Source organism: Myotis lucifugus, unplaced genomic scaffold (assembly GCF_000147115.1).
Source record: "Myotis lucifugus unplaced genomic scaffold, Myoluc2.0 scaffold_192, whole genome shotgun sequence".
Taxonomy (NCBI): Eukaryota; Metazoa; Chordata; class Mammalia; order Chiroptera; family Vespertilionidae; genus Myotis; species Myotis lucifugus.
This window is the reverse complement of record NW_005871240.1, coordinates 1,719,932-1,728,196: the sequence shown is the minus strand read 5'-3', so window position 1 is coordinate 1,728,196 and position 8,265 is coordinate 1,719,932.

The following is an 8,265-nucleotide window of genomic DNA, read 5'->3' as shown; positions in this document are numbered from 1 at the left end:
TTTTTAAATCTAAGAGACTGTTCCTAATATATAGGGCAGGGTCCCTAGGCCTGGCCGGCAATCAGGGCCATCTGTGGGGTGACCAGAAGGCGAGGTGATCTGGGGGCCTCTGCTGGCACCCACCTTGGCTGGCAGTCTGGCACTGCCCGCTGGCCGGCCCCGCACTGACCCCCAGTCGGGGGCAGCTCTTGCATTGAGTGTCTGCCCCCGGTGGTCATTCTGCTGTTTGGTCAATTTGCATATTAGGGTTTTATTATATAGGACTAGAGGCCCAGTGCACGAATTTGTGCATGGGTGGGGTCCCTCAGCTTGGCTGGCGATTGAGGCCTATCAGGGGGTCCAGCCAGCTGGGGGGGAGGGGCTGCAGGAGGTTGGCGTGGAGGGTAGGGGCCATGGGAGGTTGGCTGTGGGAACACACTGACCACCAGGGGGCAGCTCCTGCATTTAGTGTCTGCCCCCTGGTGGTCAGTGCATATCATAGCAACTGGTTGACCGGTCGTAATGGTCGCTTAGGCTTTTATATATATAGATTATATAGGATAGATATAATCAAGTGTTCATTTTTAAAATGTGTTATAGAAAGTATTAGTCGCTACTCTGCATCAAATAGAACTGTTTTAAAAATACAAGTTAATAATCCCAAGTCATCTATGCTTAATTATAATATCCAAACACCATTGTCTATTAAAATGAAAACCATGCAATACTTTCTATTTGTGAAATAATACTTACATTTTGAACTGGATTTAGAAATCAAAATGAACTCGCTTCCAGATATACAAAAGAAACATTGATTAAAAACAATTGTTGCCCGGCCGGCATGGCTCATTGGTTGAGCGTCGACCTATGAACCAGTAGGTCACATTTCAATTCCCGGTTTGGGCATATGCTGGGGTTGCAGGCTCGATCCCCAGTGCGGGGCGTGCAGGAGGCAGCCGATCAATGATTCTCTCTCATCATTGATGTTTCTCTCTCTCCCTCTCCTGTTCTCTTTGAAACCAATACAAATATATTTAAATAAAACAACAACAAAAAATTGTTTGTTAGCAGTTTGCATAGTCATCTAATGTCCCAAGCTCTGGAGAGCAGTTTCTCAGGGACCACATTTCTTTATCGAAGTTGTCTGTATCAGTCACCCTCAAAGGCCAAACTAGAAAGGGCCCAGGAGGCAAGAAGATCCAGACTTCATTTGGAGATGAGAGAGCTGATACTGAGAAAAGGTAAGTGTCTTGTTCAAGGTTATAAAACCAGTTGATACTGAACTAAAATTTCTTTCTTTCTTTTTAAAATTTTTACAAAATTTATTTCAGAGAGGAAGGGAGAGTGAAAGAGATATAGAAACATCAATGATGAGAGAGAATCATTGATTGGCTGCCTCCTGTACACCCCACACTGGAGATCAAGCCTGTAACCCGGTTCATAGGTCAAAGCTCAACCACTGAGTCATGTCGGCTGGGCTGAACTAAAATTTCTTTTAACTTCCGGACTGTTAGTTCAAAACCTCGGGAGCTCCCGGGGAAAATGTGAAACTGGCCCCTGCACACAGAGGGCAAGGAGAGACTTCAGGAAGAGGCCACTCCAGATTGGTAGGTAGCAGGTTAATAAACAAGAGAACTTGCTTACCTGGTTTGTCTTGGATGGCTGCAAGACGAGTAGAACTCCCATTCTCCCATCCACCCATGAGAACCTTAACGTTTATATAGAGGCCTTAACTGGCTTCAGTCATGTATAACATCCAGCTGGTTTCAGTAACACATTACCCTCCCAAGGCTGAATTCTTGAAGTGGTTTTTGGGGGGCACCAGGTAAGGAGCCTCTCTGATTGTCCAGGCCCAGATCAAGGGTCAACCAGCAGACACATCCTCCTTGATGACTTCTTCCCTCCCCAACCAATACTATTTTCATTACATTAATGATTTTCACATTTAGTGTTATATCAGTGGGACCCAAGAATTTGCATTTCAAACAAGTTCCAAGATAACTGTTGATGCTGCTGGACCCAGGAACCACTCTTTGAGAACTACAGCAGTGCAGTATATATTTATGTATCATTTTAAGTTTAAAGCACTTTTTAAAAAATGTTGCATTTTGGAGAATTTTGGAAACACACCCATGGACAGAAGTGTATAAGGCAGCGATTTTCAACATTTCTCATTTCATGATACACATAAACTAATTACTAAAATTCTGGGGGACACCAAAAAATATTATATTTTGCCAATTTGAAAAAGAAAAGGTGTAATTTTGATTCATCCACACCAGACAGTTATTGTTGCGTTGGCTGTTACCACTTTTTTTTAAATTTGACAATCTAAGGGAAAAGAGGTTAGTGCCCCTGACTAAATAGTCACGTATTGCATCTTTTAAAAGTACATGCCGCACACCAGTTGAAAATCACTGGTATAAGGAATTATCACAAATCTATTGAACACCAACAACAAGCAATCTAAAGGACTTAACATGATGTTTGATTATTTTTTTCTGCACTTTCTCCTGGGATATAAGCACTCTCTTAAGTTCCAAAATTCTAATGAAAATTATGTTTTGCATTATCATCCTACCATTTTCAGTTTGCAGTGCTACTTAATATGCAATGTCTCTACAACTCTAAGATGGAGACAATGGTTTATCAGCTTCCATGTAACAATGAGGGGAACAGAAGCTCAGGTGGTATTAAGGGACTTACCCAGGACTCATACTGAAGTCTGACTCCAGAACTCATCTTGGCAGACATTATTATTCAGTTAAATTAAAGTTAAGCTCATCTGATTTTTGTTGTTAATCCTCACCCAAGGATATTTTTTCCAATGATTTTTAAAGAAAGTGGAAGGAGGGCAGAGGAGAGAGAGAAGGAGAGAGAATATCAATGTGAGAAACACATTGATTGGTTGCCTCATGCATGCACCCTGGCCTGGTTGGGGGTCAAACTTGCAACCGAGGTACATGCCCTTGAACGGGAATCAGACCTGAGACCCTTTGGAGTGCAGACCGATGCTCTAATCAACAAAGTCACAACAGCCAGAGTAAGTTCCTCTGATTTGAAGGCAAAAGCACATTACTGACTGCACTTGCTTCCATATGTGGTAATGGGGACACAAACTTAGCACTTGTGGCCAAGTGTTATGTGTTTGGTGGCCCAGGTTGCTATACAAATTTAAACACCATCCACCGGACTCAATCTTCATGCCAGAGTATAAAGTTCTCTTTGCAGTTTGGAACCTGAGTCTCTCTGGGATTCTGTCTCTCGCTTTCAAATGTGCATAGCTTTTGTCACTTATGTGCGTCACACAACTTGTGAGACTTAATGAACTATCAAGAGCTTTTTAGCTCTTGATGCTCATTTAGAGTAGCACGGGTCTCTAAATAGTTCTGTATATTATATACTCATGCATATTCATATACATTGAGTAATACATATGCATCTATGATTCAGTACTCAGAAAAAAATGATAAAACTATGTGTGTCAAATAAAATGTCACTGATCATGTCTTATGAAAACTTATCCTAAACTCCTAACTTTTGCATTGGTCTAATAGCTATCATCTTTGAGAAAGAACTGATTTAGTCAGTGTTGTCATGTGCCTCTCAGATAATTTGTGATGGACACGGTGCCTTGGGCACTTTATGATTAACACAGAACAAAAGAGTGAATGGCTGAAAAATCTCTGAGATAGCCCTAGCCGGTTTGGCTCAGTGGATAGAGTGTGGGCCTGCAGATCAAAGGGTCCTGGGTTCGATTCTGGTCAAGGGCACATGCCGGGTTGCGGAATCGGTCCCCAGTGGGAGGCATGCAGGAGTCAGCTGATGAATGAATGATTCTCTATCATTGTTGATGTTTCTATCTCTCCCTGCCTCTCCATTCCTCTCTGAAATCAATACAAATATTTTTTTTTAAAAAAGAAAACTCTCTAAATAGCTTGGCAGTTACAATACTTTCTTACCACTGACCTGTGGCTTTGTTATGTGACTGGTTTCTACTCTTTAAGTCTATTCAATTGGAATAACAATAAATGGCTTTAGGGACTTTGTGAAAGAACAGCTGTTTTGATCTAAGATCGGTAAAGAAATATGAAAATATATAATTTATTACACATTTTTATTGAGATATGATTTATATTAATATTCTGTGAGTTTTAGGTGTACCTGTTGATTCAATACATTAATATATTGTAAAATGATAACTATAGTAGTGTTAGCTAACACCTTTAGTATGTCATTTCTTTTTTTGTATCGAGAACAACTTAAAAACAACTCACAGCCTGCATATACATCTATGTAGCCAGCACAACTTACACAACTCCTTGTAAGCTACTGTTTAACTAACTACTAGATGTATCTATTCTTAGAGGACTGTGGTATAAGTCTAAAAGAGTTGGCTTAATGAATATTCATCCTTTTGAGAGTTATAAAAATAAATGTCTAATAAATACCTTATTTCATGACTTTTTCATATTCATGTCTTATTTTCAGACAATATATTATTGTTTCAAAGAATAACTAACATGCAGACCTAGGAGAAAGGTACAGCCCCCATTTCCAAACTATACTCTATATGGCACTATTTTTTTTACCTGGGCCGAACTCTCCCACAAAAGCATACAAGGCAGGAAGGCACAAAAGACACTGAGGAAATTCAGGCCATGAAGACATCTGCTGAGGCACTGAGTTTTGCTTTTGCTAAAGTTTGGCACGGTCCTCTGTGAGCAGTTGTCCCAGATACAAAATCACACAGGGGATTAATTCCCTAGGGAGGAAGCTGAAGTCACAGCTTTTGTTTGTCGTCAGAAACCTCAGAATGCTTTTTCAGCACTAACTTTCTGGTGTTTGAAATGGAACAAACCCTCTTACTCTGGAGATAATTTTTCCACCAGAGGACATCTTGAATGGTATCATTTTTCTTTTGGGGAGTGTCTGTTTTTTAAATGGTTAACTTGATATATTATTAAATGTGTCACCACTCCCAATTAAAATATCTTCTGTACAAGCCAGGTGCTACTCTCAGTATTGCAATGGCTTAAAAAAAGGAAACTATGAAAGATTTCTCACATCAATGGACATGGTGGAGCCAGAAAATTAATTATATTCCTTTTAGATGAATCTTATATGGGTCAACAGATTTATTCAGAGTTACTTAAAAAGCAGTTAACATTCCATTAGCAACAAACTATGATCTGTGTCAGCAATAAGACACTCTTCAGTCATTTATTTTAGTGCAAGAAGTCACTTCAGAAAAAATGCAATTATTGAATATTTAAGAGGCAAATAAATACAGAGGCAAAATTTGGTCATTTTTCTTACAGAATTATGGACATTATATTTGATTCTTTGCTTCATTTAATCAAAACATTTGGCTGGTTTATTTTTATCAGTTTATGATCCGGAAAGATGAAATGATTTTTTTAAAAAAAGAACAGTAAAGCTAACATTTTTAAAGAGTTCATAGCAACAGTTTCAGTAACAAGTGTTTGTAGTTACTGCACAAAGAGGATGGGAGTTGGTCTTTGGGGTTTCCCAAACCTGTGCTGTGGGACAGGGGCACTATCAGACATGAAGAGAAGCCTGGCCTCAGATGCTGGGGAATCTCAGAGAGGCCAGCATTGAGGCCCATTAATGTCCAGTGCCCTTCACCTTGACTGTACTGGGCTTAACTTCAGCCCCTACACTTTTAGAATTTCTCTTGGTATTGAGAGGATAGATGCAGATAGTAGGAAAATCCCAAAGGGGTCTGTTAGTCATGCTGAAGTCAGCTTCCCATAGAATAGAGAGATTCATAGAGCCAAGCCCCTTTTGACTGTTGAAATAAATGGATGACAAGGATGCTGGAAGAAACTGAGAGCATCCATGTTATTTTTCTCTCTGAGTTAATTAAATGAATCTGAAATGAACCTCTTCTCCTAGGAAGATGAAGTAATTTTATTTATCCATTTCCCTCCCAATAAGTACAACTAAAAACTATATCTATCCTATATAATAAAACCCTAATATGCAAATCGGCCAAACGGTGGAACGACCAGCAGAAAGACCAGTTGCTGTGATGCACACTGACCACCAGGGGACAGACACTCAATGCAGGAGCTGCCTCCTGGTGGTCAGTGCACTCCCACAGAAGGGGCGCCACTCAGCCAGAAGCCAGGCTCACGGCTGGCGAGTGCAGTGGTGGTGGCAGGAGCCTTTCCTGCCTCCACAGCAGCGCTAAGGAGAAGAAGCCAAGCAGTAAGGAGCAGCGAGCAGGCAGGCAGTAAGGAGCAAGGGGTCCCAGACTGTGAGAGGGATGTCTGACTGCCAGCTTAGGCCCAATCCCCCTGGGCAGTCAGACATTCCCTGAGGGGTCCCAGACTAGGAAAGGGCACAGGCTGGTCTGAGGGACCCAACACCCCTGTGCACAAATTTCATGCACCAGGCCTCTAGTATACATATATCTATCTCTATATATCTAGATGGATGGATGGATGGATGGATGGATGGATGGATGGATGGATATAACTATGAAAGATGGAGAGAAGGTAGACTAGTTAAAAACAACCTTGGAACTCAAGAAAGGACCAGGAAAAGGTCAGCCTAGCAGACAACTGAGACATTAACTTCTCTACTCCAGTGAGATACCATTGAGAAAACTGTGGTTTCACACTAACCAGTTAGGGCCAAATGGAAGCCTACATCTTTACACTCACCCTTGCCAGGCTGTAATGAAGTTCCACCACCGCCTACTGGAGTAGCTTTCATACTCATCCCTGCTAGGTAGTAAGAAGGCTCTGTTCCCCACACTGCTAGAGAGACTGCATGAAAGGCCTGAACAACTATTCACACCCTGTAGTAATAAGACATCCTGCCACTTCCAACTGGGTTGGTGAAGAGACAGGACTGCCACCACCACTCACTCATGATGAGGACACCCTCCTTGTGCTGTCACCAGAGGCCATGTGAGTAATAAGAACTAGGCACTCCTAGCCCTCCTGTCATAGAACTGTCATTGGAAACCCAGTGGCGAGCATGAGCATCAATGGAGGCTGAGGGAGAAACCTGGACTTCTACCCTCACTTGGCAGTAATAAGTCTGTGTCTCATCTTCTCCTGCTGGCGTGCTAGCATATGAAAACAACTACAACAGGTTTAAATGAGATTCAGGATCTCATAACAGAATACCTAAAATGTTTCAAATAAATATCCTTCATATCAATAACCAGAAAGATTTTAATTTGAATAAAAAATACAATAAGTGCCAGCACCAAATTGGCAGAGATGTTAGAATTATCTGACAAAGATTTTAAAGCAGCCATCTTTGACAAACAATAAAATAAAATCTTCAATAAGCAATTGTGAACATGTCTGAAATAATAGAGTCTCAGCAAAGAAACAGAAAGATAGCTGAGAAATTGGTGATATAAGGAGGAACCAAATAGAAATTTTAGAATTGAAAAACACAATAACTGAAAATAAAAAATCCATTGGATAGCACATAATCTTACCTAAGATAAACATGTAAATTGACCATCCCTCCGCTACGCCCACCAGCCAATCAGGAGAGTATGCAAATTAACCCAACAAAGATGGTGGGTTAATTTGCATACACAGGTGCCCAGTGGCCTGGGTCCCAGGAACATCATCAGCACCCAGCTCACTCTGAGGTAGGCCCCATGTGGGCCCTGAGCAGCCTAGGAAGGGCCTGAGCCAGGGGGCTCCTGGGCAGGGCTAAGCCTGTGATCGGAGGTGAGGGGGACCCTGTCCAAGCCTAAAGCCTCGGCCAGAGGCTTTAGGCCTGGGCAGGGGTGGAGCTGGCCATCGGAGCCGCAGGGGTGGAGCCGGCAATCGGAAGGAGCTGGGGGGCCCTTACCCAGGCCCTGAGGCTTTAGGCCTGGGCAGGGGTGGAACTGGCAATGGGAGGGTCTGGGGGTCACCTGCCCAGGCCTAAAGCCTCGGCCAGAGCTTTAGGCCTGGGCAGGGGGTGGAGCCCAGCGATCGGAGGGATATGGGGGGGGGGCCCTGCCCCGGGCCCCTGAGGCTTTAGGGCCTGGGCAGGGGGCGGAGCCATGATCCGGAAGGGAACTTGGGGGGGGGGGGGCCCTGCCCCGGGCCTAAAAGGCTTTGACCAGAGGTTTTAGGCCCTGGGGAGGGGGCCCAGGCCGTGATTGGTGTGAAACTAAAAGGGAAACCCCTTTTTCAGACCGCCTCCCTGGGTAAGCTCCCTTGTTTGCCACTGGAAAAAATTCTAAAGAAACTTGGGGAAAAAAGAACTCACCAAGGGGGACCTAGGGTTTTTCCCCCCCCC